Consider the following 18,895-nt stretch of genomic DNA (forward strand, 5'->3'; position numbering starts at 1 on the left):
ATTTCCTTTGCTGCTGCTTTATCCCTCAACTCTTTGTTTGTCTTTCTTTTTTTCTACATTTGTGAGAGGTTCCTTTGACTGCATTCTAGTTAGGATTCTGTCTACTTACGGAGGGGGTGAGATTTGGGTGGTTAGGGCTAGAGGGGATCAGGGGGGAGAGTGTGGTGAGGGGATCTGGATCTAGATCTAGATCTGGGTCCGAGGGATGGTTGGACAGATGGATCCAGTGGCTCAAAAGGATTGAGGCTAGCAAGGGAATTGTTGTTAACTTTTGGTGATAGAGGATGGAGATCATAGGATATGGAGGGCTGAATAGAAGAAAGATTTGGTTGTTTATGGACTTCCTTATTTCTTTTGACCTGTTCCCATTTGTTTTCCGGGTCTTCAATCTTTTCCTTTTCATAATCTTTTTTTTTGTAAATCTATTAGAAAAATGACCATATTCATGACATACCTTGCATTTGAAGGGGATTTGTTCATAGTCCAGCTGTTGTATATGTGTCCACTTATCCACTTTGATTTTGATGGCTTCTGGAAGCCCTTTTCCTAGATCCACCTCTACACAGATTCTAGCACATGTGTGCATGTTTTCCTTTGGCTCACACCTGTCTATGTATTTCCAGACTACATTTCCTATGGATTTAACTAAATCGTCTCCCCAACAGTGGAGGGGAAGATGCGGAAATCTGACCCAAACGGGAACGACATTGGGTACATCCATTTCTGGGTCAAAATATGGCGTCCATTTGTTTAGATACAAACCCCTTGTATCCATAAAGTACGGGCCATTCCTAAATATTAGATCTCGATCCTCGTTTTTAAAGTGGAAGGTGTAGTATCCTCTTCCACAGAACTTGATTGAGATTTTTTTGTTTATTGTTGCAGAACAGATCCTTTCTACCCATTTTTGTACCATTTGGACGATGGCCATAACCCTGTAAATTGCCCAACTAATCCACGTTTTGCCAGGGAGAGTGTTGCTTTACGAGGAAGAGTTGGAGGGAGTGATATTTCCAGGATGTATTCCAATCTTTTAATAAACTTGGTGACTGATGGTCGGTTCTTTGCCGAACCCATTGCAGAAATGAGAGAGGCGAAAGCTTTTGTTGTTCCTTAATTTTCTCGTTGGTTATCTGAGGGAGGCTCTTCATCCTCTGATGATTCCATGCTGATCGATCCTCAGCAGCAGGAGGTCACTAAGGGCAGCTGCGTGAGCTTGCTGCGTTTAGGGCTTATTAGTGCTCGAATCTGCCTCAGGCTGAAGAAGGCAAAACTTGAGGCAACATCAAACCAAGCTCAGCCTCATAGCTAGCCCTACGAGGACAAGAGAGGGCTCTCTCCGGGTCTATCTCGATAAAATGATCAATAAAGTCTGAGATGACTTAAATGGTAACTGATTTTAGGCTAGTAAATGAATTTGAATGAGGGATATTTGATTTAATGACTAAGTTGCTGGGCTGTATGGGATAAGGACAGCATGAGCAGAGATTTAACCAAAGGCACAAGATATTTCATAAGGTGAGATAAGCATGAGGTTTTAGCAATCGAATTTAATTTAAATGGGGTGAAAAGATTGTTTAAGAAAGCTGAAAAGGGCATTAATGTATGAATCCTTTCCAGATAGAAGAAAACACATAAAGACTGAACAGTTCCTCAAGGCAGAGCAATGAATGAATTCTACCTTTCTCACTTAAAAGTATTCAGCTGGAAACGATCATGAATGAACTACAAAACATCACAGGATACATATGAAACGGAGAGAAAAAACACATGCCAAAACTCATACCGCAAGAATCTTATAAATCAGAGCTGCACCATTTAATTATTTCTCTGTCCAAATTGTACAATGATAGTGTTGGGTTCTTTCTTGCCACACTTTTTCTCAGAACTCATAACTCTTTACAAATAAATTTTCATACAATAAAAAGACTCAGGGATGGGAAAACAGATCGATGAAAAGAGGAAGCTGATACAACTAAAATCCTGAGGATAGGAAATGAACCGTCCATCTGTTCTATAGACAGAACAACATTTCATTATTTCATTTGAAACTCCTTGACGACCAATACAAAGGTGACAATTGTAACTGCAGATCATAACTGAAGTGAAAAATAGGAAATCGAATCCTATTTCTCTGCCATGGTAGATGTTTTTGTTTTAAATTTTGGCTTTTCGAGTTTTGACTTTTTGCCTCCCCTTTGCCTTTTCACCGCTTGGTTTTCGGCTTTTTCACCTTCTAGTCTGAATAAAAACCAATTTTATATGAAAATAGCTTTTAAATAATAATTCGCCTTTAATGAGGCTCCTTTGCTGGAACCTTTATCATTCTCACTAGTTTTGATTTCCAATATGTTTAGACTCTTCAGCTTCTATAGTATCAGCAATAATACTCTTAACTTGACATTGTGGACCAGAACGGTGCTGCTGACCCTCTTGTTTCCCTTCTGTTCTCCTAATCGATAATTCTTCAATAGGAGTTTCACTGGGCACATTATAGGAAAGATATCTAATTACTTCAGACCACGGAAAGATGCAACCCTGCTCATACTGATAGTTGTTATTATATCACCATCCAATCCACTGGCTTCATCCATATGATTTGCTTGATCTGCATTTTCAATGTTATTTTTTGATAATTCAGACAAACTTTGACATGGTAGTCTCTCAGAATTCAGATTTTGATATGAGATAGCAGACAAACTGCTATCAATATCAGGTGGCGCACCATCTACCAAATCAACTTACGATAAAATCCAATGTTTTTCATAAGCTGTTCAACTTCCTGTTGAAACGAGTGAGTCTTCAAATGATTTTCCCCTTGAAAGGGATGGAGAAGGAACCGAACCCCTAATGTTGTAGTAGTGGCAGCAGCATAATCGATTGAATCTTCATCAGCAACTTTAGAAGGGAACTCATGTATCTCGCTCGCATCCAGTGCTACAAGCTTTTGCATGAGAGCATTATATGAATGTAATCCTATTACTCTTGTAGTCTAAATACTATCGCGTTCTTATCTTTTTGCTGCGGTGACATTTTCATCTTACGCTGGCCTTTTGAACAAAAACTAATTTTTAAAAAAAATAGCCTTTAGACTAAAATCTCGCCTTGAATAAAAGGAACCGCCATTTCCAGCTGCGATGTAGCCTGCTATGCAGATGTAAGAGTATACATAACAACAAGAGCCGTATATAGGGCTCCCCTTTTAGCAATGCAACACCTTGCATGGCAATTTGAACTTGAAGGCGATGTACCCCATTGCCAGGTTCAACATTCCATTTTTTCCAGATATCAGGTGTCTTACGAATGGTTCCATTTCCACTGCAAGGTATATCACATAATATGCGATCAAAAAGTAACTCTGTCATACTTTCTGCATTGGGGCCATTCATCCATCTCAAGTCTTCCACTACTGTTATCCTCTAAGAAAAGTATTTCCAAAGCTCTTCCAAGACCAAGGATTCGAAGTTTCCCCCACAGCCGACATTTTCCATATCCAACACAGTCCATCAAAGCACTGATATTTCTTCAATTCCATATTTTTGTATGTCTGGTGTGAGTTTCACTCTTATTACTCCAGCACAATAATCTGCTTGGCAGCTTTCTTACCAGGTTCATCAACAGGAACCCATTTCCAAACTGAAGCTTTTTCATGACCATCATAAGCACTTTAATCATGCTTTCATTCTGGATAGAATATGTACACTGTATTGACACACGCTACTTCCAATCTGAAAAAATCCATAAAGTAATATGCTTCAACCACTGTCTCTTGATCCATGGATACGTTTGCCATGATTTGACCGTAATTTTGGTATATGACCCTCCCTTTGTGTACGAGTAGGAAGTTTTTTAGTTTTTATTTCACCACCAGGCTCATAGATTTTGGATTGTAGTAGTAGGCACCATGATATCAGACGAAATAGGGGATCTTGACCATATTGGGTTCTTTCTATTGACCACCTTGCGTGTGAGAATGTTGAATGCAGCTAGATCAAAACAACATACCTGTGTTGCGTTGAAAACGAGCTCTCCATAACTCAGTCCACTGAGCAGATAAGGTCCAAACAAAATTTCTTGGATTGATGTGAACCTTTTTTCTCTTTGTCCTGATCACAACAGGCAATGTCAGAGACAACTCCTTCATGATTATTGCGAAGTTCCCGGGTTCTGACAATAATAATTGAGCATTTACGATGGCCTGGGCACGCTTAGTAATGAACGAACGCAAGAAAATAGCCACTGTGACTATCCAACCATCCCATTTATCGTAACTTCGTTTGTCCATCTTTCTAAAAGGCAATTCTCAGCCTTACAAATCCATTTCCTTTAGCTGATATGGTTCAAATTTACGATGTAGAGTATTAACACGAAGAGGCTCATCATCATCCCAGGCTATATTCACTTTACTGTGCTGCAATGTGAAAATCTGGAGCTAGATAATTGGTTGGGACCTCTGTTGCAACATCTCGAGGAGGGTGATCAAATTCCATATCATCTGGAATGAAACGCAAGTCTAGAACATTTGAAGTCCTTTATAAACATTGGCCATTATATACAGCATTATTCTGAGTCTTCACTACTGATGAGCCTGGCCATTGCAAGAGGAGTGCCACTAAAACATGGATTCCACCTTGGCCTCTACATATATTGACAGTATTTCGGACAAGTTCCTCTCAATTTGCTAGCAGTGTCTGCCCAAGTTCAGAATATGTTTGCCACCTTGATAGCACATACTCCACGTGAACAAATTACAAATGTATGAAAGCCACCTTGTCAAAATAATCCATCTATGAGCACTTGAGTCGGTTGCATCCAAATGCATTACAATAATACTCTGCTAAATGCCATTCGGCATTGACTGACATGTTACATTTCCATGGTTCAATTCACTATCTTTCTTGTCTAGAAATCCTTGACCTGTTAATTCTTCACTTGCTTTGTAATAAAGCATTTTCTGAACATAGTACATCATATAACCCTGTGAAGCTCTAACCACTCTCTCACTAACTTGAGAGACCCAAGCATCATCACATTTGTACCATTGATTGCTAAGCCTTAGGTAGGATACATAGTGCCCTGCATCCAACTTACCGGTATGTGTAACAACAACAAATAATTCGAATTCAGAAGATAAATCTGAAGAGGAAGCCACATCTGAATCCTCACCATTCAAGGCAAAAATCCTGTTACCATGCCTGTTCCTGACAATGGAAGATGACATGTATGGAGCCATGTCTAGAAAGAGAGGGAATTGTAAATAGCAATCAACTTTTCTCGAGGTATTTCTTGTCGAAGAATGCTCAAATCTCTTAATGTGGAAATAGAGAACCAATGGTAGTCTTCTCATAGACATCTGTTTTATAGAGTCCTGCGGCACTTGACAATGCTGGCAATAGAATTTCTGATCAGAACCTAATATTTCAGGTCTTGTAAATCGGTCCAAACATCCCAAGAGTGTGGAGATCCCAAGGCTTTGGCTTGAAACTCCCGTTTGGACAAGATCCCCATTGTAGCTATAAGAGTCTGCTAGCATTTTTCAAAACCATGATTGGGTTCCAGATCTAAGGAGATATCGACACAGGGGTCATATGTAGTTGACGTAAAGCCACATACAGTGCATGTAACATCAGATCTCAAAATCCCTGAAAATACCCTATGAGCTATGCAGCAAGATTCCCCACTGCCTGCATTTCACCTTTGAGAATAGAGTGTTCTCTTCCATCGTTTGCGTGAATCCCATCAAGCATCGAAATGAAGAATTCATGAGCGTCCTGCTGCTCATAACTAGCAAGATTTACCACATGCTACCACCAACTTTAAAGCCGGGATAACAATGTCGCTGTCACTGCCGCTCATTGCGCCGAGCTGATCCAAACAGCTCAAACCTGTTTGAGTTTCAGGCCTTGACAACTGAAGAAAGGAGAAGACTTAAACTTCACCGTTTCCAGTGCGGCCATCTCCATACCACAGGATGTTGGCACGATTATGGTTGCAGTAACATGCTTTAGGCTTGTTATCCCTGGAAAAATCACACATTTGGAAAAATTCTTAGCAGTTTCGGGCTTGAGGCTATATGCGTCGCGCTAAAAACCCAGTGCGTCGCGCTCTCTATATGCGCCGCGCCCATGATAATTTACACTGGGTGAATACTCCCAGTGCGCCGCGCGCCCTATATGCACCGCGCCCATTATAATTTACACTGGGTGAATACTCCCAGTGCGCCGCGCACCCTATATGCATCACGCCACCTGTTATATGCGCCGCGCTGCCTCCAAGTCACACAATCAGCCTCTAAAACTTTGTTTTTTTCCCTTCACGGCTTTCCTCTTGGGTTTTGACAATTTCTTGCAATTCAAATGGATTTGATAACTATGGGAAATATCTCATGTATCAAAAGGATTTTAATTCTCGCTTCTATCTTTGTAATGTGTCAAGTGTGGCATTTTCATTTTTAATACCCACTCTGTTCTGCTTGCTTTCCATACTGATTTTCTGAGCTTTGAGCTGATGAACTTGGTTATTTTTTACAGGGATATTGGCGTTGATGTTTGGCAAAGGAAAACCAGAGCCTACTTTGAAAACTCCATGGCGGAAAAAATACATGATTATTACAAAAAATGAATTCGACAATTTCTTATTCAAAACAGAGTTTTGAACAAGAAATGTCCTCAAATGTGTTTGATGATGAACTTTTGAACTAAGGACCTCTTCGAAAGCCATCCTCATGGCCTGTGGTCATTATTCAACATGTTTGAAGACCAACTAGTAGACCTAGACTCTAAAAATAACTCTTTTTGACCAAAATAGCATAATGACTAGAAATGAACCTTGGTGAATTTGATTCTGACAGAGGACTGACAAGACTGAGTCTAACAGGGCTGCTGCGAGCTACTGTGTGAGGCTGCTGCGGCTGATGTTTTTATCTTTGAAACAAGTCAACATCAACGTGGAACCCCTATTACATTGGGAACCATGCTTTGAATATCCATAATCATGTGACTTGATGCATTGAATAATTTTAAACATGAGGAAGAATATTATAAACTTTATTTGATGTTGCAACATTATAAACTTTAATTGATGTTGTCACAGTTGTGGTTTGTCTAAAGGGAAGTCTTAGTTACCAGGTATAAGTCCTAAAGTATGGATTTTACTAGTTTTAATTCTATTTTATTGTTCATTTGAGAATCACTTGATGTAATGAGTGTTAATTGAATTATTCAAATGATGATAAATTAGTTAATTGTAACTAATATTTATGAATACAGTGCATAGATTAATGACTTACTCTTTGTAGATAATCTCAAAAATGATATTTCATAAAATTAAATTATGAAATTCCCTCGATGTTGAAATAAAAGAGTGAAGTGAACTAACTCAGTACTTCATAGGGCATAATACTTGCTAAGGTTTTTGCAAATGGGGTAGAGACCTAAGTGGGATTGATTATAGGGAAAGCTACATAGCTAAGCTCAGTTGAGCTAGAGCAATCTTGGAATAAGTGACCTCTCAATAAGTTTTGAATATCAACGACAAAGCTTGTGAAGTTTCGATTGATGCTATGTGATTTATTTGCTCATTTAAAGTTCTTAGTAATTGTTTGGTATGCTAAGTTAATTTTGTTGTCGATGCTCTCATTATGATGCGTTCCAAATCATAAAAATTGAGATAGGTGATCCTCATGCCTAGATTTGAAAGAACATGGCTTAGTTCCAAGTTTGGATAAGCGAAAATTGGATTTCCAAGCACATAAACATGGCCATGTTTGTAAATTTATTGTTTCTCACATTCTCTACATGGGGCCAGTGAACTTTTCCATAGGTAACACTGAATCTAATGAACAACCCCTTAAAACAACTTCTCAATTGTCAAACCAAAAAGAGAGCATTATCTAGTTGAATCCTAAAAATGTAAAAAAAACCACTAAAAATGTGTGAATCCCTGGTTTCTAAGGTTCCAATTGTTATATCTCTTGAATATGAAGCATAAATGGTGTGCCATAAGTAGTCCATAGAAAACACAAAGGGTTTTTTTAGGACTAGTTGCATGATACATTTTGATGCCTTTTTTATGTACTCTATAAAGCATAATGTAAAAATTTGCATCTTGGTGAGATCTTTTTAATGTTATGATTTTGAACATTTGGAGGTCAAAATTTAATTACGACAACTCCATGATGCTCGGTGATCTTTAAAAATATATTTAGGATAATCCCTACCTTCAAATAGATCATTCTTTTTTCTATTTGTTTGCTAGCTTGTTCATGACTTGTGAGACTAATATTTTGCTAAGAAACCATGAGTTAGGGGAATCTAAGACATCGAAATCACAAAGGGATTGCACTCGACCTAGACCACACGAACCCTTAACATTTCTAGTTTTTTTTTGTACCCTTGAGGTTTTGAACTAGCAACCTTCACGCAATGAGTGCCTTAGAAAACATTTGTAATTGATTGTTCTAATCCCATGAGTTTCAAATAGGTCATTTTATCATAATGCCTAGTTTGGTTTAACGCAGTTTCCACTATGTTTTCATATTGTAGTTTTAAATTAGATTTGGTCAACTCCAACATGATCTAAAACTTTAAAATCTTTTCTTAAGTTATTCATTGTACCTGAATTCTTCATTCGACCTAGAAACACAATTTCTTCTTAGGTAGTTTTATATGTCTCATCCATTTCCCATACTTATATATGTTATTTGATAAGAACATTTTAAGGGCTAAATTTCTCCTAATCTCAAATTCCATGTTTTTGGCCAAAAAAAAATTACATATTTCCATTATTTTATAAAAGTTGTTCACCTAAATTTTATGAGAAAAAATTACTTAACAACCAAAATTTTATAGAAATATATAAAATTTTAAAAAATGCATATATTTTTATAAAAGTGTAGCTAAATATTTTAAATTTGTATACTCAAGATTAATTAGATTAACCCAAATTTTTATACTTGAAGATAAATTTCATTCTTAAAATTTCCTTTAATTTATTTGAATAGTGAACCACAAGACAAAAAAAAACTTTTAAGAAACAACACTACTAAAACTATTTTTAACTTTAAGATAGAGCCATCCTTATATTTGGATGTTGGTTAAACAGTAAATTATTATTTGATAAATATAGAAATGTTGAGAAATTTGAAATTTTATTTTTTTAAAATAATAATGATAAATTGAAATTGATTTGTTAATTTATTTTTGAAAGTTTTTATTTCAATTTAAGTTTGATGAGGATTTGTTGTTTTTTTTAATATTTTTAATTGAGGGCCTAGATTGATTCTTAAAGGAATATGCTCATCATATGCTTAGTCTTAATGTTTATCAAGTGTTGTAGTGTATTAAAAAGTTTGTTAAGTTGCATTGACTTTTGAAAAATTTGAAAAATTAGATTCGTGCCATGTGGCTCCCCACCCACCAATTTCCTTGGGATTTGAGATGAACCACATTAGTTGGTCGAAAAGGAGACCAAATATTAATGATGTGATTAATCCACCCACCAATTTCCTTGGGATTTGAGATGAACCACATTATTTGGTTGAAAAGGAGACCAAATATTAATGATGTGATTAATCCGAAAGACATGCTCACGCTGTAGTCTAACGATTTTGTTTTTTTCCCTTGAAAGTTGTGGAAATCCTGATGATATTTTGAAAAATCTGGCAGAGATCCACATTAGTTGGTCAAAAAGAAGACCAAATATTAATGATGTGATTAATCCGAAAGACATGCTCACGCTGTAGTCTAACAATTATGTTTTTTTCCCTTGAAAATTGTGGAAATCCTGATGATATTTTGAAAAATCTGGCAGAGATTTTTGTAAATCCGAGGAAAAATGGTCAAACTTCATAATTTTAGGGGCATTAGAAGATTCTGATGGTGATGAATTCATTTCCACCATCAAAAACATGATTCAAATACTGGCTCTACAAGATTTTTTTAATTTTGTTTACCCGGATTCCGAACAATTCCTGGCCTTAGTATACGACTCCCATCCTCATTTGCAATATGGATTAAAAAATTCTAAGATCTAACATTATTCCAATTCTAATAAGTTCCTCCATGATGAGTTCATCATTTTTATTTATGACATTCATTTATATATAAGCAATTTTTATTTAGCAAAATGGTCCATTACTTTTAATAAACTTAATAAATTTATATTCATGACTCCCACCCACCAATTTCCTAAGGATTTGAGATTATTCCAATTCTAATAAGTTCCTTCATGATAAGTTTCTAGCTATTATTTATAACATTCATTTATTAAACAAAAATCTTAAGTTAAAATAGGCCCATAACCTTTTTATACATGGTTAATCTTCATGTTACAATAATTTTTAATTATATTTATAAAATCTTCGGCTATATCAACCAAATTAATATTTTTGATATAATTATATTAATAATATATATTTATTTATCATTAATCTAAAATTTTATTTTTAAACAACGTTATCAATATTATTTAAAATTTAAAATTTACTTGACAATTAAATTACAACTATATTATATTCTAAATATTAATAAAAAATATTTCCATGTGTTAATATGCATGTAGTTTAACTATAAATGATGACATTGAATAGGTTAAAAAGAAAATTGTAGCCATTGTTATATTTGGATGTTTGTTTTGTTATATTTGGATGTTTGTTAAATAGTAAATTATTATTTTGATAAACATAGAAACGATTGAGAAATTTGGAGTTTTTATTTTCTTTAAGGGACCATAATAAAGTGGATTTGAGCTAATAATTTATGGTAAATAGTGCTTTGATAATTTATCATAATCATTATAGTGAATTTAAATTAATAATTTATGGTAAAGAAAATTTTGGCTAAATATTTAAATTAATTGTATTACAATTTTTTTATTTTCTATTTTTTATATTATATTAGATGAATTTATTTTCTATTTTTTATATTTTATTAGATGAATCTATTTTTATTTTTTATATTATATTAGAGGAATCTATTTTTATTTTTTATATTTTATTAGAGGAATCTATTTTTATTTTTTTAATATTATATTAGAGGTATCTATTTTCTTTAAGGGACAGTTATAAGTGGATTTGAACTAATAGTTTATAATAAGGAATGATTTGATAATGTATCAGAATTATAAAGTGAATTTAAATTGATAATTTATGGTAAAGAAAATTTTGACAATGTATTTAAATTAATTGTATTACAATTTTTTTAATTTTATTTTTTATATTAAAATAGGGGAATTTTTTTTTATTAGTAATAAGAAATTTAAACTATTTTTTTGAAATGAAATACTTTATTTTTAAATTTAAAAATTTTAAAAGATAATACTTCATTTTTAATTATCATCAATTATATTACTTTCATAATTATTACCAATTATACTATGCTCACAACTGATTGCTTTTCAAATTTAACTCTATATAAATTTCACAAATAATTTTTCTAATTTAAAATACCATGTATTAAAAAATAAATTAATTAACCAAAACTTTTTTACTTTAAAATAATTTTTCGTTTAACCAAAACTTTTATACTTTAAAATAATTTTTTGTCCATAAAGGACGCAGGAATCCTTTCCCGACAAGAATTCTATGAAAATTAATAAATATAGAGAGGAAATTTGGATTTTTTTTATAATGATTTTTTTAAAGAAAGATACGGAGGTAGAAAATTACCCTGACTGTCAGAAGTTATAAGAATTTGAGCAAAAAAAATTCACGAAATGTTATAGTAACAATGTTTTATTAAAACTTAGATTTTATAAATAATAAAATAATTAGAATCCTTCAACCTTTTATGAGTATTTTAAAAAATAAATCTGAATCATAATAATTACTTTAAAAAACCTTAAATTAATAATATAGTAAATATTTAAAAATTAAATTAAATATGTAATATACCCCGGTAACCTCGCATGTAAAAGTAGGGAGTTAGAATTTTTATACAATTACCACAAGTAATTAATCGATTCACAACTCCACAAATCATCACTAGCTATTAAATATACTATTCATTAGTACATCAAGTAATTTGCCATCAAGGATGGTAAGTTTCATAACCATTGCATAACCTTTACCATCGCTGTAATAACATAAGCTGTTTCAGGAATCCATGCATCCATTTCTTAATATCCTTAACCATGTTAGATAATCATGTACTAAGACATTATGGTTGTCACATCAAATAAAGAACCATCATCATTAAGAACCCATCATTATCAGTGGACACATAAGGCAATCACAACAATCACACCATTTGAACACGGATATACCCTGGAAACCCCGTAGGGTGAAAACCAGCAAACGTTTAATCTTATTATTAAACGCTCGTGAGGGTTTTCACCCCTCACTCAATGGCTCCTAAGGGATTTCATCCCTTAACCATTGTTATTAGAATCTTTACAATGAATTATCATTAAGCTGTCACATAACTAGCTATAAGCTAATACAATTTACATGTAATCTTTCATTTACATACCGCCACATGCAACATCCCTTGTGGCATGATCGTCTAGCAATGTACGATCCTACTACTCAAACCCATCTGCACGGCCCATTAATCATCCGCCATCATCCGCCATCGCTTCCTGTCAATGCGGTCATCAACAATCTTGGCAACAAGATTAGTTACAATATTATTCAAACAATAATCAACATCTAAAGCGATTTTTTAACATCTTCTCATATGCATGAGCACGCATAACACACTAGCTAACTAGCATATATATATACCCAAATAATATTGTTTGACCTCCACAATTTTTACTAATGCATAACTCTCTTTAAGAGTTCTAACTCGTTAGCTCATGTAAACCGAGGAAAGAATCAAGACCAGGTTCCTATTTTCCAAGATACATCTTGGTGAATAGCAGCCATAATGATAACCTTCACCGCATGCATTATCATATGTTTTCCTCACCAAGAAAATACATCAAATAATCATTTCTATTTGCATGCATCAACAAATTTTCTACTAAGAAAACATGTAATTTAAACATTCTCTTGCTGCACATAAACAAAGAATATTACACGAGGTCAACTTATCTTTCTATCCTTCGACACCCTCAACGCCATAGCGCATGCTGAGGTCCTGGAAGCGATTTCCTATTGCTGGGATTAGTAAGGTGTTTCTCCACAATCATGGATATGGCCGATCCCGTTCCTCCTGCAACGTCCACCACCGTTTTTATATTCTTAAACCCATCATCATAAACCTTCCATCACAGTTTCGTGCAGACGCTGCAATCCTTCCCCGGGGACCTTACTGGTCGCTGAGAACACCAGCGGCACGCACGAATATTCATTCTCCGCTGTTAGCAGCTTGGAAAGGGAAGTGAAGCCATATCTGTATCGCTTAAACTCTGCAACTTCCCCAGCGTGTGAGGTCTCAATGAAAACATGGTAGGAAGCCAAATATCTGAGAAGGCGAAACAGGTATTCCAAGTGAGGTGCCTTCATATTCATATTCGTGTTGCAGGGCGCGGATGCTGCAATGTGGGAGGCGATATCCTCCACAGAGAGAGAGCTACCTTCACCTCCACCGTGGGTGGCGATAATGTCGGGAATGTTGAGGTTAACGGCGGCCTTCAACGCCAAGGGCTTCACCAGAGAGAAGATCATGTCGTAGAGTTGGAGTTGAGGCGAGGAAGAAGTATCTATTTGGAGGGCGGCATTTGGAGCAGAAGCAGCAGCAGATTCACCCATGGCTGCCCGGTGACTGGGTGTTGCAGGGATTATAGAGGTGAAGGGGAGGGCGTACGGCTAAAATCCATATGTTTCCCCGACAAGTAGAAGCATTCCCCTCTCCCCTGCACTGGCAAAACCAAACATCTTATCACTCAATTGATAACCACCATCAATGAAGCGTTAAGGTCCCGACTTTTAATGATAACCACCTCCTTTTATTAGTGCCCCCCCAACCAACACAAGGCTTCCCATTAATAATAATCCGCAGCATCCAAACAGAACCAAGAATCAGTTCTCAATACCAAACATCAGTACCGAATCCAAGAATCCGTTTTCAAATACAAACTGTTAACCATTCGTAATTGTTGAGTTACTACGGACCCTCAGTTACAGCCAACCCGTAAATATCTCATATGGTTAATTATGATGCGGTAGAGATGTTACATACTCCCCCCCTTAACAGGAACACCGTCCTCGGTGTTCATCTTTCATTGAGAACTTGAGATTTTACTCATGGTGCTACCATCGAATCCACACAAAATGTGACCCTTCCTCTTTAAAATCAGAGTTTTCATTCCAAGAAATGACAACAAATAAAATGGTAATGATATAATCATAAGAAATATCATTAGTTATAAGCATCAATAGTCAGAAGCATTCATAATTGCAAAAATATGCAACTTCTAATCGCCACCACTTGGCCCTTATTCATTCATGATAACAATTCTCTGTGTCAACTTACCATTACTTACCATCTATTCTTGAAAATCATGAATACCTTCATGTAAACATTTAATAGTGGTTGGACAATTCTTCAACCTTCCATGGTAAGTAACTCCTGTAATATATGACTAACAAATTCAATCACATTAGTCACTATATTTTGAGTCAAATGAGATACTTTTGACTAGTAATCAATTGTGCAATGTTAGATGCTTTCTAAATCACAGTACTTTTTACAAGTACTTAAAGAGCACTAATACTAACCATCAAATGATAAATCACTGTTCCACGTGCATACTGAACGAATTCTCACCAAAGACTTCCACAAAGTACTTCGAGGAGTACCAAAAGAGCACATAATTCTCTAATCATCAAAACAGTCAATCACTGCATCAAGCAAAAACTGTCTTAGCTCCCACTAAGATGTTCACAACTTTAATAATACAATAAAGGGATTAAAATTTCCATTTACTCCTTATTGAGCACTAAGCTCATTTTCTTGTTAAATGTGCATAACATATTTCACCCAACTATATATAGAATTTATTTTTAACATTACATACAACTGATTAGTTAATTTCTTTAGCCATGAAAATCACAATAGACTAAAGAATTCCCAACCCATGGGAACTGGTTTCCACAACCAAACCGAGTCATTTTCACATCCAGACAGTTTCTTTGATAGAGACCTTACCAGGTCTAACATGGAATTCCACTGGCCAACCAGCTCAAGAATTCCAATGACCACATAAGGTCCAATATAGGATTCCTCTTGGCAGCGTCCTGCCTATTCCTCTGACAGCGTCCCGTCTATGAGGAATTTTGGGCCTCCTCCAACAGGCTCCAAATCAACAGAGCTGCCTCAGGCTTTTTACCCTCTTCACCGTCTTGGCAAACTCTTTTCCCTTACTGAGATCATTGATCTCTAGGGAGAGGAAATCCGGGCAGACAAGTACCATCAACCCCTCCGGGCAGGTAACTGCCATCAACCCAAGGCATATCCGGGCAGACAAGTACCATCAACCCCTCCGGGCAGGTAATTGCCATCAACCCAACTATCTGCAACTATCTGGCATGTGAAATTTCTCTTTTATTACTCTTTCTCAAAGTAATTACACAATGAACCATATAATCATTATCATTACAAAATAAACATGCATGTACACCATGAATTTACACTTATCCCTCACCATGGGTCCACAACATCAAGATTGATGGGAAACATATCCATCATACACGTTGTATGCATGCAAATTTTCCAAATAACATAATTCATGCATATCATATAACATCATTCTTTCTCATTTATAATTGCATTTCACATTGCAGCAATTTATGTGATGAGTTTTCTTGTTGCCATTAAGCTACCACTACTTAATCCCATCAGCAACGTTAGTTATAAATATGCGTCAGTTGACACGTATTCCATTTCCAAGAATGTTCATGCATACAATATTGTCATGTATAAAAGCATATGCAAATACTCATTAATGTATAAATGTCAACAACAGTTGAGTTAATAATCTAAACATTTCCAATTTTGCCATAGTCTGTTGTTCCAATTCAAATCATCATTAATGGAGTGTTAGCTTACGTTTACTATGGCTAGGTTTAGTCATGCATCGTTAGTGTAATTAAACATAATTTTCTCTAAAGAACATAACTCTTATGTCACAATGACTAATCTTTGTGCATACCATTGCTTATCATATAAGCCCTTCTTTAATGTATGCAACACTTATTCCCTTCACTAGAAGACTACCATCATTTCATACAACAAACCACATACCTCTTCCTTAAAGGAAGTCATTTTAATCCTCATTTCTCTATCTTCCGATTCCCTTTCAAGAAATGATTAAATATATCTATCTTTAGGCATAAAAATCAAGATGCAAAAACAAGGTTTACTTATCGTTTATGTATCAAAATCAAGCAATCAACACAGCTCATCCAACAAGACAATCTCTCCAAGAGATTATTATTTTTCGAGGAAGCTAACATGACCACTTTCTTTAAGTACACACAGACTTATAATTCCAAAGTCACAATAGCTACCAATATGCAACATGTGTTCTCCTAACACAATTACTTTACTTCAATGCACATAGTTCTTTTCATGAAACAAGTAAGGATTTTATAGACAAGAGACAAGCATTTCACATACAAGACTCACGTGGAGTCTTCCCAATAAGAACTACTTATTTGCTTTATTAAGAAAGCATACAAAATAATCAATCTTTAATTGTATGCATTAACACATTTTCTTTACCAAGAAAATCTAGAAAAGAACCATTCTTTCATTGCATGCATTCAAATACTTTCTCTACTAAGAAATCATATAAACATTCATATGTATTCTTCAAGAAAGTGAGCAAGATACTTATCTTATCCTTGGATCAACATGCATAACTAACAAATTAAACCACCCTTACTGGAAGCAATTGCTCTACTTATGCAATTAGAAACATAATCTCCTAAGTGTCACACATGCACCAGAGTTACCACTTGATGCTAGATGCAACAAATATCATAACACTACTATGTATCCATTTCAGAATAATGACTTCAAGGAGACATTACGAAAATCATTAACAGCAACACACTATAGTTATCATTTTCCAACTCCTTAAGCATGGTCAAGGGAATACTCACATGCACATCAAGCGCTAACTAGTCATTCCCAAACTCTTTTTTCCCATCTCCGTCTGTCCCTACAGCACAGTCTTCTTCCTTCTCCTTGCTTCCATTTCCTTTGGAAGCATCTATAGTTGGGGAAGGTAGTTAGAGTTTACTGACAACTGTATTAACACAGGTAGTCTATTTATGAGTAATTATCATACGTAATTATACCATGAATGGATCCTAGAAATGTTACCCACCGAACATGCCTCTCCAATTAAGTTCACACTGGAATGCAACATGCATAAGAAATCCATCATTTCCATAGTATAGATAAATTCAACCATCATTAAATCGAGGCTCCAATGGTTTTTATCTCTCAACAAGTAATGATAAACACATACCATGCTAATGGATTTCACTTAATTAGAGGGTAATCATCATTAAATCTATTAAGACATGAGCATATACTATTCATCATGTATTCTCATGGTGAATAAAGTTAAGAACTCTTCTCATAAACAACTAGAACTATAGCACAGAGAGAGTAAGAATCTTCACACACACATTCCATGCATGTGACATCAATCAACTTCACTTATTTACGAATTGTAGCAACCTTAGTCCAATTCAATTAATGCATATACGTTCTATGGGTTAGTCATACAACACTAACCAATCTCAACTACCAATCATCTTCATGCATCCATGACAAGGCTAAATCAAAAGTTAGTTATTACAATCAAGTCCCACTACTTGACTCATTGTTTACTTTCAAGTCTAAGGGGTGCTTACAATGCTTTTTTTTTTTTTTTAACACTATATCCTCATATCCAAGGACATTCCCCATACTCTACATTTATGCATTGACTCATTAAAATTAGTTCATTGTAACTTCAATCATGTTCATTAAATGCATCATTGTTATTGCCATATTTGCAAATCAAAACTTGGTAGTTGATTGTTACTTCCTTCAATGAGTGTTCAATATTGTTCTTAAGTGTGACAAAAGTTTCATTGTCCTTTATCCTCATCAGGAATCCAACGTTATGAACGTAGTTATACAACAACTTATTACTTACTTCTCAAAGAAGTTATAAACATGAATCACATCTACCATGCCAAAAGTAGTGTACGACATAAATGAATATGCGAATGATTAAACTCATACCTGAGTTAATGCCTACTGATGGCGTACCTCAATATCCTTTTCGCTTACCAATTCCCAAAGGCGCCAGTACTGCAACCTTTAGCTCTGATACCACTTGTAATATACCCCGGTAACCTCGCATGTAAAAGTAGGGAGTTAGAATTTTTATACAATTACCACAAGTAATTAATCGATTCACAACTCCACAAATCATCACTAGCTATTAAATATACTATTCATTAGTACATCAAGTAATTTTCCATCAAGGATGGTAAGTTTCATAACCATTGCATAACCTTTACCATCGCTGTAATAACATAAGCTGTTTCAGGAATCCATGCATCCATTTCTTAATATCCTTAACCATGTTAGATAATCATGTACTAAGACATTATGGTTGTCACATCAAATAAAGAACCATCATCATTAAGAACCCATCATTATCAGTGGACACATAAGGCAATCACAACAATCACACCATTTGAACACGGATATACCCTGGAAACCCCGTAGGGTGAAAACCAGCAAACGTTTAATCTTATTATTAAACGCTCGTGAGGGTTTTCACCCCTCACTCAATGGCTCCTAAGGGATTTCATCCCTTAACCATTGTTATTAGAATCTTTACAATGAATTATCATTAAGCTGTCACATAACTAGCTATAAGCTAATACAATTTACATGTAATCTTTCATTTACATACCGCCACATGCAACATCCCTTGTGGC

At 35.2% G+C, this 18,895-nt stretch overlaps 1 pseudogene; it reads right to left on the minus strand.

Annotated features, from left to right (window-relative positions):
• Positions 1–4,787: 4,787 nt before the first annotated feature.
• On the minus strand, positions 4,788–13,693 carry LOC149205750 (ubiquitin C-terminal hydrolase 22-like; annotated as a pseudogene).
• Positions 13,694–18,895: the final 5,202 nt, after the last annotated feature.

This window comes from Pinus tabuliformis, chromosome 1_2 (assembly GCF_031772625.1).
Source record: "Pinus tabuliformis cultivar Carrire ecotype Pingquan chromosome 1_2, CPIR1, whole genome shotgun sequence".
Lineage (NCBI taxonomy): Eukaryota > Viridiplantae > Streptophyta > Pinopsida > Pinales > Pinaceae > Pinus > Pinus tabuliformis.